Source organism: Vombatus ursinus, unplaced genomic scaffold (genome assembly GCF_900497805.2).
Source record: "Vombatus ursinus unplaced genomic scaffold, bare-nosed wombat genome assembly UNPS02014810.1, whole genome shotgun sequence".
In the NCBI taxonomy this organism is placed as follows: Eukaryota; Metazoa; Chordata; class Mammalia; order Diprotodontia; family Vombatidae; genus Vombatus; species Vombatus ursinus.
In genome coordinates, this window is record NW_020954588.1 from 29,334,176 (window position 1) to 29,349,955 (window position 15,780).

Here is a 15,780-nt window from a genome sequence, read left to right on the forward strand (position 1 = left end):
GGAGATAATAATAATAATATCTAACACTTGAACAGCAGTCACTATGTGCCAGTCACTGTGCTAAGTACTTTACAATTACTGTCTCACTTGATCCTCACAACAACCCCTGGGAGGAAAGTGCTATTATTATCTCCATTTTACAGATGAAGAAACTGAAGCCAACAGGGTTAAGTGACTTGCTCAGGATCACACAGCTGGTAAGTGTCTGAGGTCACATTTGAACTCGGGTCTTGGCACCTCCAAGTTCTGGCTATGTAGCCAATCAAAACATCTTCTCGGGGGCAACTGGGTGGCACAGTAGATAGAGTACCGGCCTTGGAGTGAGGAAGACATGAGTTCAAATCCAGTCTCAGATCAGATCCTTGACGCTTACTAGCTGCGTGGGCCTGGGCAAGTCACTTAACCCTAATCGTCTCACCAAAAAAACAAAAAACAACCAAACAAAAAACCATCTTCTCCTACCTACGGGGTTAGCCGACCAGATCAGTTACAGAGTGTCTTTGCATCCTCAAGCCTCTTCAAGATACTTCCATTATGTATCACCTTCTCGGCAGCAGGCACCCCAGGCTCTGCTGCATGGGAAGATGCCAACAGCAGCACCACGCCCATCTGCTAGTCCCCATTACAATTACATTTACTAAATATTTTGGTATTCTATATAGACCCAACCGTGAAGGGACTGACTTGGCACAAAACCTTTTACTCTCCCCAGAGGGTGCCCCCTTCTTCCAGAGAGTGTAACAACCATCTGATGACTAATAGAACCTCAACCCCCATTGGATTCCCTCTTAGTATCATGGCGCTCTAACCAACTGAGCTAACCACTTACGCGGGCTTGTGTAACTATCAGCAAAGGGACAACAAGGCTGGAGAGAGATGCTCTCTGACAACAGTTTCCCCTCATGCTGAACCTTTGCTTCCAGCAAATCTTTCTCCAATCTAAGTTGGTTGTCGAGCTCCCTAAGGGTTCACACTCATCCAGGTCGTAGAGTGATGGGCTTGGAATCAGTAACAGCCTGGGTTCAAGTTCTGACTCTGATACTAGCTGCATAACCCTGGACAGCTCTCTCAATCTCTCTGAGCCTCAGTTTCCTCAGCTGTAAAAATGAAGAGGTTGAACTTAGGTGGCCTCTAAAGTCTGTTCAAGCTCTAAATCTAGGATTGAATGAAATTTGAAATTCTTTGTCTTTGAGTATTTTCATATTATCATTCCTAATAGCTTCTCATCTTGTCCAGGCTGACTTTCCCATAGGATCTTGGTCCATGGAATGCAAAGACTCTGCTCTGCAAACCTTAAAAAGCCTTTCAAATGTAGTTACTATTGTCATGAAGCCCCTCCATGGCTCACAATATTATGCCACTATTTGATAAAGGCTTCATTCATTCTTTCTCCCGACATTGATCTTCACGCAACATCTTAAACAGGTGGTCATTTAGCCTCTACTTAAAAACGTCCAGTGATGGGAAAATTACTACCTCTTAAAGTAGATAATCACTAGATTATCACATTAGCTTGTTAATACTTTAGTAGGGACTTGTGTAATTGATTAAAATCCATTGCCACCTCTTATCCTCTGGCCGAGAGTTGGGACATTGTTGTCATCATGATAATCACCCATTTCCATGGTATTTTAAAATTTATAAGGAACTTTTTTTATAACAATTCTGCAAGGTAGGTAATGCTAATTTTAGTTCATAAAGGATAAAGGACTTTCTCAAGATCATGTAGCTTTTAAAGCTAGAATTTTAAGCCAGGCCTTATTACTTCAAGTTTTCATTTGGACAGCTCTGTGGCACAGTAGATAAGAGTGCCAGGCCTGGAGCCAGGAAGACTCAGCTTCCTGGGTTCAAATCTGGCCACAAACACTTAGTAGTTGTATGACCTTGGACAAGTCATTTAATCTTTCTAGCCTCAGTTTCCTCATCTGTAAAAGGATCCAGAGAACAAATGGCAAACTGCTCTGTATCTTTACCAAGAAAACCCCCAATGGAGTCACAAAGAGTCAGACATAACAGAAAACACTGAACAGAAGAGCTACTTTGAAAAGGAATGGGGCCAAAGGTGGATGCTCACTAGTTCACTAGTCTAGTACGTGGCAGAGGGTGAGCTTGGTGAGATATTGGTGGAACTAAATGGCTCTGAGTTGCTCTCCTAATTTGAAGTTCTGTGATTCTGGAGAGTGCTATGGTAGGGTGATTTGATGAGCTAATGGACAATGTAACAGACCCTAGTACTTGACTAGGGTTCTTCCAGTAACTAGCTCTGTGACCTATTACCAGTCACCTGCCTTCTCCGGGCCTCCCTTTCCTCATCTACCAAACGAGGTTGGGTCAGGTGATTTCTTCATCATGTTTTTGCCTTTCTTTATAACCCCCAGTTCTTAACACAGTGCCTGGCACAGAGAAAACACTTAACAAATGCTTGGTGATTGAGACATACCAATTCCAGCTCTAAAGCAGTTCTCTGAGTCTGGAGCAGGAAAAAGACAGTGGCTAAGTGGTACTAACAAGAGAAATGATCAAACATTCATAGATTTAGGGAGGGAGGGGAACAAACATTTATTAAGTACCTACTATGTACCAGGCATGGTGTTTAGTGTTTTACAAATATCTCATTTTTTCCTCACAAAAACCTGGAGAGGTAAGTAGTATTATTATCCCCATTTTACCAATGAGGAAACTGAGGCAAAGGTTAAATGACTTACCCAGAGTCACACAACTAGTAAGTGTCTGAGGCCAGATTTAAGCTCGGGTCTTCTCACACTTCAAGCCCAGCACTATAGCCTGTGTGTCCCCTAGCTGGCTCTAAAGAGGGGGTTGGGGACAGGAGAGGACAGGGAGGAACAGAGGGGCTGAAACCCTGCTTAGGCCCACTCCTGGCTCTGAGACAACCAGGGAAAGAATGAGCCAGAAGCTTCAGGCAGACCTTGCTATGTGAGGAGAAATCCAATGATCAGACCGCCATTTGGAGATTCAGGTCCTCTCCTAGCATGCAAACCTTTGATTCTATTTGCTTTCTCCCTCCCAGATTTTCTGTGGCCCTTTGTTCCTCCCTCTCTGCCTCTTTTCTCTTTTTTCTCAGCTCCTCTTTTCACACCCTCTGAGAAACCCGATTCCAGTAGTTACAAAAACTTGTGAAACAAATATTTTGGTTGTATTACAAATGAGTCCCCATTTGTTTTCCTCTTTCCCTGACTGTTTATATAATGCCTCTACATCGTGTTTTATTGGGGGGAACAGACATCAAAGGCCTCAGAGATACAGTTCTGCCAAGAATGATTTTAAGATTCTCTGTGATGCTGAACAGAGATCGATTAAAAGGATGGATGCTTTGTGATTAAAGTATTTTCATTTTAGCTGGATTTTTTCACACATTGAGTATCTTTAAATCTTCTGAAGCAGATTCTTTGAGGGAGGTGGGGGGGTCGGGTAAAACTTTATGCTGAGGTAATCCTTGTGTAGTGGTTCTGAGGGGCAGCTGGACAGAACACTCAATCTGGAGTCAAGAAGATCTGAGTTCAAATCTAGCCTAAGACACTTTCCAACTATGTGAGCTGGGGCAAGTCACTTAAACTGCTGTCTGCCTCAGTTTTCTCTTCTATAAAATAGGGACAACAGCACCTACCTTCCAGGTTTCTTATAACACTCAAATGAGATATTTACAAAGTGCTTTGCAAACCTCAAAGCACCATATAAGCATTAGCTATTATCATTTTTCATCATCATCAAAAGATGAAGGGCTAGGGTAAACCTTGGGGGATATTTTGGAGGAATTCTCAGTTCCATGGCTCACTGTCCCTACTCAGATAAACCAGAAACTTCCTGTTCAACACTACCCAGTCACTATGGTGGTGTTGTTATTTTCCTTTGTTTTTTAAGAAGACCAGTAGCATTATGGGTGACATCTTGACTGGTGTGTGAATTGGATTTAAGTGAAGCAGAGCCGTGCAAAGTCATCAGCCTCACTCTCTCTTCCAGAGTCATCGAAGTCTAGTGACAAGACAAAAGTCAGGACAACTGGCAATGGCCCAAGATGCATCTCTGATGCCTGACCAAGCTCTCAGTGCTCCACAGAGCCTGCTTCAGCTGCCTTCAGAGCTGTTGGGACCAATTGTTCTCATCTATCCATTCCACTTAGGGGGAAAACTTCACGTGCTTGGGACAGACATCCCCTTAACTCACCAATGGGTTTGAGGCTTATCAGTTACTCTCTACTTGGTTTAGCCCATGTGCTGCTTTTACCTGGGTATGGCTGTTGGGCGTGCTACAGCTTCTTGGAGCCACAAGTGAGAGTATGGTGCAGATGGACACCAAACATGGATGAGCAGCCCTGACCTCTACTAGAGGTGCTAGTCCTCCCTGAACACCCTATATACCCTATTGTATGTTGTATCATAATATGCAAAGAATGAAAGAATTCACTTATAGGTCAAAAGACAAAAGTAGGATCCATATCAGAATCAGTAGGTAACAATAGACTAATAATCATAGAGGCCATCTAGTCTCAAGTATTATTGGACAAGAACACCATCTGCCAAATCCTCGAATGGTCTACCAACCTCTGCTTGAAAACCCCCAAGAAGAGGGAACACACTACCTCTAGAGCCATCCCATTCCACCTTGGAATGCATCTGATTGTTTAAGAGGCTCCTCTGACATCATCTGAATCTCCCTCTTTCTACCTTCCACTCATTATTTCTTTTTTTTTTTTTTGCTTTAAATTTTATTTGACTTAATCCAATTTAGTAGACAATTAGCGTTTTCCACCAACTCTGGGCGCAGAAACTTTCACAGGCTTCACAATTTTTTGTTTAGGTGTAGCCTTTGTAGGAGCCTTAGCAGCAGATGCAGCTGTCTTCTTAGTTGCTTGCTTAGCTTTTTTTGCTTCCTTGGCAGCCCTGATGGCTTGTTCTTGTTGGGCCTTTCAAACTTCAGGCTTCTGGTTCCTCTTGGCCATTATATCAACAAGAGAAGTCCCAGTGATGGCCCTCTGGAATTTAACAGCACGGCGAGTTCTTTTCTTTTGAATCTCTTCCAACTGTCCCTTCTTGTGTTTTCTCCTATACAGGACAGTCCAATTGATTTGCCAGGGGTTCCTCTTTGAAAGGAATGCAGACTCCCATTTTGCATTCAAAAATTGGAAAACCTTCCCGTCCGTGTGGGCGTAGCGCCTCCCGTGACCCAGGTAGATCTTGTACCCACTGAAGCTGCACAGCTCGACCTTCATGGCTGCAAACGGGAGGAAGATGGCGAGGAGGAAAAGGAACCACTCTTTACTTCTTGTTCTACCCATCTACAATCCAGATGAACAAGAATAATCTTCCATAGGACAGCTACGACATCCCTTCTCTTCCTTCTTCTCTTCTCTAGTCTAATCTCCTCAAGTTCCTTCAATTAATTCTCAGAAAAGTTCCAGTCTTGAGGCTCATTATCATCTTGGTAACCAAGGTCCTTCCTAAAATAAGGTCCCCAAGACTGAACCCAGCACCCCCAGTATGGTACTGCACTGCCTCTCAATGTGTCTCATCTGGGACCCATGTTTAGCACATGGACTGCATGATACATCTCTTGTTTTATTTCTATACTACATAGCTTGCATACATTTTGAGTCTGCATTGAATACTTCTAGAAGCAGTAGTATTTCAATTTTCCAGGGATCTATCTGTCCTGGTTAATTGCTCCCTGGGTGATACCCAAATTCATTTTAGTTCCTTTGTGCCATTAATATTCATTGGGCCCTTACCATTCACTGGGATCATATATTCCTTCCCTAAAGTACTCATCACAGCGTGATGCTTCTGATGTCTCATCACAACATGCAGATGATCCTTTGTCATTGACCAGTCCAGACATCCTCACACCTCCCTATGTGGTTATTACGTTATACAGGCTCATAGGATTTAGAATTGGAAGGGAATTTGGAGATCATCTAGTCCATCCCCCTCATTTTATAAAAGAGAATCCTGAAACTCAGAAAGGTTGTGACTTACCAAGGTCACATAGCTAGAAAGCAGGAGAGCGGGGATTTAAACCCAGGACTTTGAATTTCAAATCCAAGGAACTTTCATTTGTAATACTTTATGCTTTGTATAATAGCTAACAGAGGGTTTTACATACATCATCTTGTTTGATCCTCAACGTAACCCTAAGTGTTAGATACTATTATAATTTTCCTTATTTTACAGTTGAGGAAATTGAGGCAGACAGACTTTAAGTGAATTGCTCAGGGTCACACATCCAGTAAGTGTTTGAGGTCACATTTGAACTCAGATCTTTCTGATTCCAAGTCTAGCATTCCAGGCTTACTGCCATTTGACTTCACCCCATTCTTTTAATAACTCTATAAGGTAGGGAAACCAGGTATCACTTATTCTCCTTTAAGAGAATAAGCTTCTTTAAAAGAAGCTGAGGGTCAGAGAGGCTCAGTGACTTCCCCAAAGTCACACAGTTGCTAAATGTTTCTCTCTTTGAATTGTGGTCCAGGGTTTATTCTAGTAGGACACACTGCCTTCTCCCTATGCATTCATGGGAGAGAAAACTCGTTCCTCTAAAGTAAGCACCAAGTCTCCTGCAAACATAAATTCCCAAGGAAATCAGTCCAAAACATAGTAGAAAAGAAAGTCGATTCCATTGCCTTTAGGTGCTACTGCTTTATTTTTCAATAGCAACAGCATATATTTATGTAGCATTTTAAGGTGCACAAAGCATTTTCTTCACAACTGTGAGGCAGGTAGTATAAATAATACTGTCCTCATTCCATAGATGAAGAAATTAAGGCTCAGAAGGTAAAGAGATCTGTCCAGGGTCACATAGTGTTTTTAGAGACAGACTAAAATTCAGGTGTTTAAACTCCAGACCCAACACTCTTTGAGACAGAATTAAAATTCAGACGTTTTAACTCTAAACCCAAAATTCTTTGGAGCCCTTCATGATGACTCTATTTCTTCCGATATCCTCTGAATTTTCTCTCCACCTTGTGTACCTGGACACAAGCTAATATTCATGGCTGAACCACAGAATCAGAGAGAGTTAGAAGAGACATCATAATCTCTTCTGTTAGATAAGCCTTTCATGATCCTCCTAATTGTAAATGGTCCTCCCACTCCTCTGAAATTACCTTGTATGCATTTTCTGACCTGTGTATGTCATTGTTTGCCCCCAGTAGAATGTAAGCCCCTTGAGGACAAGGGTTGTTTTTGTTTTAATCTTTGTATCTCCAATGAAATCCTAGGTCTAGTTCCTAAACCCAGCCTTAGCACCATGCTTGATGCATAGTATGTGTTTAATAAATGCTTGTCAATTGATCTATATCATCAGGTAAGACCATTTCTCAATATCTCAGATGCCTGAAGTTCCTAATTTCCTATTTTTGCATTTATAACCCCCTTTTATACCTTTTTTCCAATTTTAGCTCCTGTAGAGTAGTACAATGTGCCTGGGATTGGGAGTCAGGAGATAGAAGCTCAAATCCCAGTTCTGTTATGTATAAACTATGTGAGTTGGAACAAGTCATTTCTTCTGCATAGACTTCATTTTCCTCATTTGTGAAAAGGTAATGATCCTTTCAGGACCTTCTTTTCTCATTTTATTTTCATAGTTTACCCAACATTCCATGGGGACCTTTGTTCAAACCTTTATTACCATCTGGAATATCCTCTCCTTCCCACCTTCTAGACTTATCTAAATCCTACCCTTCCTTCAAGGTCTAGCCCAAAGCCTTCCTCCTCCATGGAGTCTTCCTGAACCAACCAGTCCTCATGACCAGTCCCTCCTCTGAATGCCTGGCACTGTATGCCTGTACTAATCACTTCAAATCAATCCAGAAAGTATTTATTTATGAGCCACCTCCTATGTGCCAGACACTGCACTAGGGATTGGGGATACAAAGGCAAAAATGAAAACAGGTGCTGTCCCCAAGCACTTTACATGGGAGAAAGAACAGCATACAGATAAAAAAGATTGCAGGGAATGTGGGGGAAATACTGACCATGGGGAGAATTAAGAAAGACCTCCTATGGGATATGGCATCAGAGAGAATTAGGGATTCAAGAGGCAGAGAGGGGTGAGGAAGGTGGTATTATAATCTTGAAGGACAGCTCATACAAGGGCAGGGAAGTAGGAGACATAATGTGGTGTACAACATGGGGAACAAGAAGTGAGTACATTTGTCTGCAATGTAGAATGCCTAAGAAGACAAGGCATGGAATTAGTCTGGAAAGATAGGTTGGAGGGCTGAGAAGGGCTTTATATTTATTATAGAGCTAAGAGGGAACAAAAGAAGCTTCTAGACCTGGGGTCAGTCATGTCAAGTTGATGGCACTGACTTCAGGTCTCTTTTCTATAAATTAGGAGTTAAAGAAGATCAGGGGTTCTCAATCTTTTTTTGTGTGTATACACTGCCTTGGCAAGGACTCTGGACTCCTCAGAAGAATGTTTTTAAATACAAAAAGAAAATGCATGAGATTATAAAGGAAACCAATTTTTATTGAAATACAGTTTTTTAAGTACTAAAAACAAACAAATAAAAACCAAGCTTACAAACTCAAGGGTAAGAAACCCACCCCACCTCCAGACTAGACTGTCTCTAAGTCCCCTCCCAGCTCTCCATCTCTGACAAGATGACAAGTTATTGGCTGTTCATTCTAACTCTCCTTAAGCAAGCTCCCTCTTGGCAAGACTGACGGTCCCAGATCATGTTTGTTGATATAAATCGTGTTTATCTGTAGGTCTTTGTGTATCTGCTTTGGGCTTCACTTGGAACGTTTGTAGGCTGGATCCGGTCCACCTTTGGAAAAAAAAAGGCACTGACATCAAGTGGGGCCCTGTATGTAGAGGCATTAATGTGCCCTGACCACAATCAACAACGGCCTCAGAACTGTGTGTTAATGGAAGGCTCCAGACTTCCCCTGAGGAATGAAGCAGGATCTGGCCATCACTTTATAAATATGGATGGGGAACTGTATCGAGTTTGAAAAGAAACCTAATCCTGAGAAGTGTCTTGGAATTTCACTGTTTCTTTAATGCCTTTCAGACCTCACGATCCCCTCCTGCCCCACCACTCACATATACACATATACACTGAAATCCTACAAAAAGAAAGCCTGTTTTCCCAAACAGAGCAATGGAAAGTTTTACCTTTGGCATCTCTTAGATCTACCACAGAGGCACAGCAACTGATTAGCACAGCACTGTGGAGAAAGCCCTGGACTTGAAGGGAGAAGCCCTGACTGTGACTCCCAGCTCTTCCACAATCACAATCAGAAGAGTCACCATGATGGATAGGGAACTGGACCTGCAGTCAGAGAGACAAGGGTTCAAGATCTATTTCAGACCCTTTCTAGCTGTGTGATCCCGGGCCAGTCCTTAATCTCTTTGTGCCTCAGTTTCTTCATGTGTAAAATAAGGCGATTGGCTTTTTCCAACTTGAAATCTAGGATCTTAGGTGAAGTAATTCAATTTCTCTGTTTTAGACTCCTCTTTAGTAAAAGGGGAATAATAACACTCAAAAGTTAATGGATACAAATTATTTAACTAAAGCATAAAGCACTATGCAAATACCTTGTTGTTATTATTATTACTTTTATATCTAGGTCCTCCTTAGCTTGAATAATAAATCAGCTGAAATAGTCATATGTATTCCCCTTTTCACTATTCTAAATTATAATTAGATAAAACATGATAATTGGGTCCAGCCCAATGGAAATATGCAATGCAAATTCAAATAATACAACCACATATGGAGATTCATTATTCGATTTGGCTCTATTATGACCACCACTATAATGTGGTATAGTAGTAAGAGTGCAGCTAGGTGGGGCAGCGGATAGAACACTGGGCTTGGAATCAGAAAGACTCATCTTCAAGAGTTCAAATTCAGCCTCAGGCACTTGTTAGCCATATGACCCTGGGCAAGTCACTTAACCCTATTTGCCTCAGTTTCCTCATCTGTAAAGTGAACTGAAGAAGAAAAAGGCAAACCTCTTCAGTATCTTTGCCAAGAAAACTCCAAATTGGGTCATGAACATGACTGAAATGACTCAACAACAGTAACAATGTTAGGTCTGGGAGTCAGGAAAGAGATCTATGGGCAAACCATTTAACTAGTCTGGGTTCAATTTCCTTAGAAATAAAATAGTGACAATGATAACAAGATTATAGGTTTAAAGTTGGAAGGGACCTTAGAGGTCATCTAATCCAAACCCCTCATTTGACAAGTGAGGAAACCAAGCCTTATAGAGGCAAAGTGATTTGTCCAGAGCCACACAGCTAATAAGTGTCAGAAGTGGGATGTGAGAATCCAGGCCTTCCAACACTCTATCCCTTATCTGTAGGGTTGTTTTGAGGCTCAGATGAGATAGTGTATGCAAGATCTTAGAAAAGGTCACAAAATGGTACAGAAACATCAGCTACTCTTGATAAGCCTGTACCCCAACAGGAGAGCCTAGATTTTGAGTCCCAGATCCCATTTGGCATTTATGATACAAGTGAAGGGAAAGCTTATTTCATAGCTAGGGAAGGTGAGGCATAGGACAATCCTATCATTTGATTGTGGTCCCATGTATCGGGGTCTAAACCAAGAATGCAATTTGAGCATGGTCATAGCATCACCATCTTAGAGCTCAAAGGGGCCTCTGTGGTCATTCAGTTCTATCCCTTGATTTAAAGAGTGATGAAAGTGGGCCTAAGTGAGACAAAGTAATTAGCCCAAAGTCACACCAGTAGTAAGTAGAGAAGCCAGGATTTAAACTCAAGACTTCTGACTTTAAACCCAGAACTTTTCTGACTGCATCACATGATTGTACTGCAGTAGAATCTACCATGTTTCTTTAAATGTTTTCATGTGTTAGTTGGGAAAAGCAGCTTGGAATGAGGACTGGCTTTGGAGGAAGGAAGGCCTGGGTTTTAACCCTTTGCCTGGCACATACAGGATGAGTGGCCTGGGCAAGTCACTTAACCTCAGTGCTTCAAACTACTTTCTAAGAGTATGTTACAAAGTTTGCTTCCTCATTGGAAGTTCTCTACCCTGTTGACAACTCCAGGTGTCTCCTACCTCTCCCCCAAAGTGTTGAGTCATCCAAAGGTCAATGGACAGGCACAAGGTAAAGCTAAGTAGGCTGCAACACATTACCCATCAATAATGGTAGGAGAGAAGTAACATAAAGAGAATTGTATGACACGTTAGCCAGTCGAAGGGATAGCCAAAGCACCTTGGACAGCCCAGGTACTCCAGTGGTATCCAAGCACTGTCAAGACATCTTGAGGATGTCCTCCAGCATGTTGGTTGGACTCCAAAGAAGGATTCATGGGAGAACATGGACACGATTGGCATAGGATATAAGAAGGCATGAATGGGTCACAATCTCCGCTATTGGAGGGTGTACCCCATTGTTGAGACCACAGATCCATTTAGGTACTGAAGTCATGGTTCTTTTTAAAATTCTATGAGCATTTTCCTAATAATTTTGGGATTAGACGCTTACCTTTCCTGTAAACAGAACTTTTCCATCTTTCCCTCCAAGTACTACCTTCAATGGAGCCTGTTGGCCACCAGGTAAGATGGCATTAACAAATGCATATTCAAATGTTTCCCAGTAGGCACTTTTTGATTCAGAGGCAGTTGTCTCTCCTTTCCGGCAAACCCCTAGAGACTTCATTAGCACAAAGGAGTTGCAGCCTCTGTGTCTGGTATTTGTGTGGGTGGTCCGATGTCAGCCAGAGTTACAATAAACGAAGTTTGGATGGGAAGCTGATCCCATTTTTGGTTCATCTTGGGCAGGGAGCCTTTTTCCTCATTTGGGTCTGCTGATCAAAATATAATGAGGGCCATGAAATCTGAAATGGAGCATGAAAAGCTGCATTCCTCACAGAGTCTTTGCCATTCATTCTTGCAGACTTTTTAGTAGTGTTGTTCATGGGGGATGGTGAAAGATTTCAGAAAGTTATTGTGTTCATTTCCAAGGATGGCTGAATTTGTGGCTTGTGTAGGCAGGCTATGTAATGTGCCCATCTAAGAAGTAAAAGGCATTGTCTATGGCCCATTCGTACAGTTTTACAGCAATGCATGTAGTTGTTTTCACAGGCATACATTAGAGATACTGATGGTTAGGTTCCAGACCACTGTGATACAGCAAGTTACACAAAATTTTTATTTCCCACTAAATATAAATGTTATGTTTACACTATACTGTAGTTTACTAACTGTGTAATAATATTGTCTAAAAATCAATGTATATACCTTAGTTAAAAATATTTTATTACTAAAAATAATGCTAACCATCATCTGAGGTTTCAGTGAGTGGTAATCTTTTTGCTGGTGGAGGGTCTTGCCTTGATGTTGATGGCTGCTGACTGATCAGGGAGGTGGTTCCTGAAGGCTGGGGTGGCTGTGGCAATTTCTTAAAATAAGACAGTTGCATGAAGTTAGCTGCGTGGATCGACTCTTCCTTTCACTTGAACACTTAGAGGCCATTGTAGGTGAACTAATTGGCTTAGTTTCAAAATTGTTGTCTCAGGGAATAGGGAGACCTAAGAGAAGTAGAGAAATGGGAGAGGCAAGTCAGAACACACAGCATTTATCAACTACGTTTGCAGTCTTGTATGGGTGTAGTTCATGGTGCCCCAAAACAATTACAATAGTAACATCAAAAATCACTGACCACAGATCACCATAACAGATATAATAACGATGAAAAAGTTTGAAATATTGAGAGAATTACCAAAATGTGACACAGAGACATGATAAGCACATGCTATTGGAAAAATGGGGCCAATAGACTTGCCACAAACTTTCCATTTAAAAAAAAATACAACATCTGTGAAGTGCAATAAAGCAAAACACAACAAAATGAGGTGTGCCTGTGCTTATCTGTGTACACATTATATTTCATATACCAGCATCTTGTTCATATTAACTGCTCAATATAAGTTTGTTGAATTGAATATAAAGAAACCAAACCCCCTCTCCCAGGGAACTATTCTAGGTGAAAAAGGACAATATGTGGATTTCAGTTATTTGAACCCATGTTTTGGTCCTTGAAGTTGGAATCTTAGAGACTCAGTTTAGGAAGCCTCTAGAGCAACCCAGTAGACACAGGCCAACATTGTTAAAGAGGAATTCATTTGTGGACATTGCTTGTTAGGGCTGTACCTTGAGAAGGTATATTTTAGGGTTCTCTTTTATGGTTGATGGGAATGGAAAGGTGTTCAAAGACATTGGTAAGATGGCTTTTGGGGAAAATCAATCAATCAACCAACAAGCATTCTATATGATAAGCCTTGGGCATACAAAACCAAAAATGAAGCAATATTTGCCCTCAAGGAGCTTACATTCCATCAGAGGAGATAACATATATACATATAACTATATGACATACAAAATATATCCATTTTTTTTTAAATGGCATTGTCTCCAGCATGAACCTCTTCTGGTCAGATCCAACTGCTTTCTCCATCTTAGTTTTCTACTTCCTCATGTAGAACATCTGGACTATATTGGTAGAATCTATATGGTAATTCTACTGCAATTAATGGCAAAAAAAGTTTATTACAAGAATATTGTTGTCTTCCTTTCAGTTTTATATTTAAATGTCTTTGGGATAGCTTTGCTTGACAAAGCTTTTTTTTAAATTTATTTATTTATTTTTGGGGCAGTGAGGTGGCACAGTGAATAGAGCACCGGCCCTGGAGTCAGAAGGACCTGAGTTCAAATCCAACCTCAGACACATAACATTCACTAGCTGTGTGACTCTGGGCAAGTCACTTAACCCCAGTCGCCTCACCAAAAAAAAAAAAAAAATAACAAACCCCACAACTTATTTTTGCATTTATTGCTCCTTTTTGTTTTATGAGGTGATACTGCTCATAATTCTGTACCATTTTTTATTGGAAGATTTTATATGAGTTTATATTTTAGAGTGACATTGGTATAATAATGATTTTCATTGCTTTCATTACTAATATGATTGATTATGTTCATAGTTTTCCTGATATTAAACCAACCCTGAATTCCTGATAAGAATTCAACCTGGTCATGTGGTATAATCTTTTTTAAAAAAAAATGTTGCTGTAGCCTCTTTGCTAATACTTTATTCAGCATTTTGTGTCAATATGCATAAGGGACATTGGCTTATAGTTTCCTTTCTCTGATTAGCTGCAGGATAATTAGTTAGGTGATGCAGAAGATAAAGTACTGGTCCTGGAGTCAGAAAGACCTGAGTTCAGATCTGGTGTCAGACACTAGCTGGGTGACCCAGGGCAAGTGACATAACATCCATTTTCCTCAGTTTCCTTATCTATGAAATGAGGATCATAATAGCACCTACTTCATAGGATTTTTGTGAAGATCAAATGAGATAATATCTTTAAAGTGCTTAACGTAGTGGCTGGCACATAGTTGGTGCTTAATAAAGGTGTATTCTCTCCTTTCCCTGATCAATATAGTTACTAAAACCATATTTTTATCATACTAGAATGAATTTGATAGAATATCATTCCTCCTATTTTTGCAAACAGTTAATGTAATATTGGAATTAGTTGTTCTTCGACAGAATTAACTTGTAAATCCATCTGGTCCTAGATTTTTTCTTTGGCACTTCACTGATACATGATAAAAAAATTTTTTTGCTGCCAATTGGATTATTTACATTTTTTTTATTGCTTGTTCAGTTAGTCTAGAGATTTTATATTTTTTTAAGTATTCAACCATTTTATTAAATTTTCAGTTTTGTTGGCACATAATTGGGAAAACAATTTCCTTTATTTTCTCTTGATTTGCTGTGAATTTTCTTTTTTATTTCTTATGATGACAATTTGATTTTCACTTTCTTTTAATCAGATTAGCTAATAGTTTGTTAAATGAAAAAAGTTTTCATTTTTATTCATTTGTTCCTTCTCTCTCTTGTGGATAATAGCATTTAAAGCTAAATTTTCCCTTAATGATGGCTTGGCTCAATAGCAAAAGTTTTGATACGTCATTTTATTGTTGTCATTTTGGGGGACAAATCGATCTATTTTTTTCTCTTATTTGTTCTTTCACCCAACAATTCTTTAGGATTGAATTAGTCTTCATTTAAGTTCACTTCCTTACTTCAAAGGCCCTTTATTAATTGAGGTTTATTGTTCCATTGTCAGTAAATAATGCATTTACTGCTTTTCTGCATTTGTTCATGAGGATTTTATGCTCTAGCACCTGGTCAATTTTTGTAAAGGTTCCATAAACAGTTGAAATATATGTATACTCCTTTGTGTTCCCATTCAGTAATCTTCTGATATCAATCATATCTAACTTTTCTAAAATTCTATCCATATCCTTAACTTCTTTCTTGTTTGATTTTTCATCAGATCTATCTCGGGTCTCCTTTGTTGTTCTTTAGTGATTTTCAGTTGTGTCCAACTCTTTGTGACCCCTCTTGGGTGTTTGCTTTTATTTTTGGCAAAGATACTAGAATACTTTGCCCTTTTCTTCTCTAGCTCATTTTATAGATGAGGAAACTGTGGCAAAGTGGAGCAGCTAGGTGACTAGGTAGATGGGTACGTAGAGCACTGGGTTTGGAATCAGGAAGACTCATCTTCATGAGTTTAAATCTGACCTCAGACACTTAGTAGTTATGTGACCCTGGTCAAGCCACGTAACCCTGTTTGCCTCGTTTTCCTCACCTATAAAATGCTCTGAAGAAGTAAATGGAAAACCACTCCAATATCATCGCCAAGAAAATCCCACATGGGGTCATGGAGAGTGAGACACAACCGAAATGACTCAACAAGAGTGGCAACAACAAAAGC

At 40.3% G+C, this 15,780-nt stretch overlaps 1 pseudogene; it reads right to left on the reverse strand.

Moving 5' to 3' along the window:
- Positions 1 to 4,744: 4,744 nt before the first annotated feature.
- Positions 4,745 to 5,233, reverse strand: LOC114053197 (annotated as a pseudogene).
- Between the last annotated feature and the right edge of the window lie 10,547 nt (positions 5,234 to 15,780).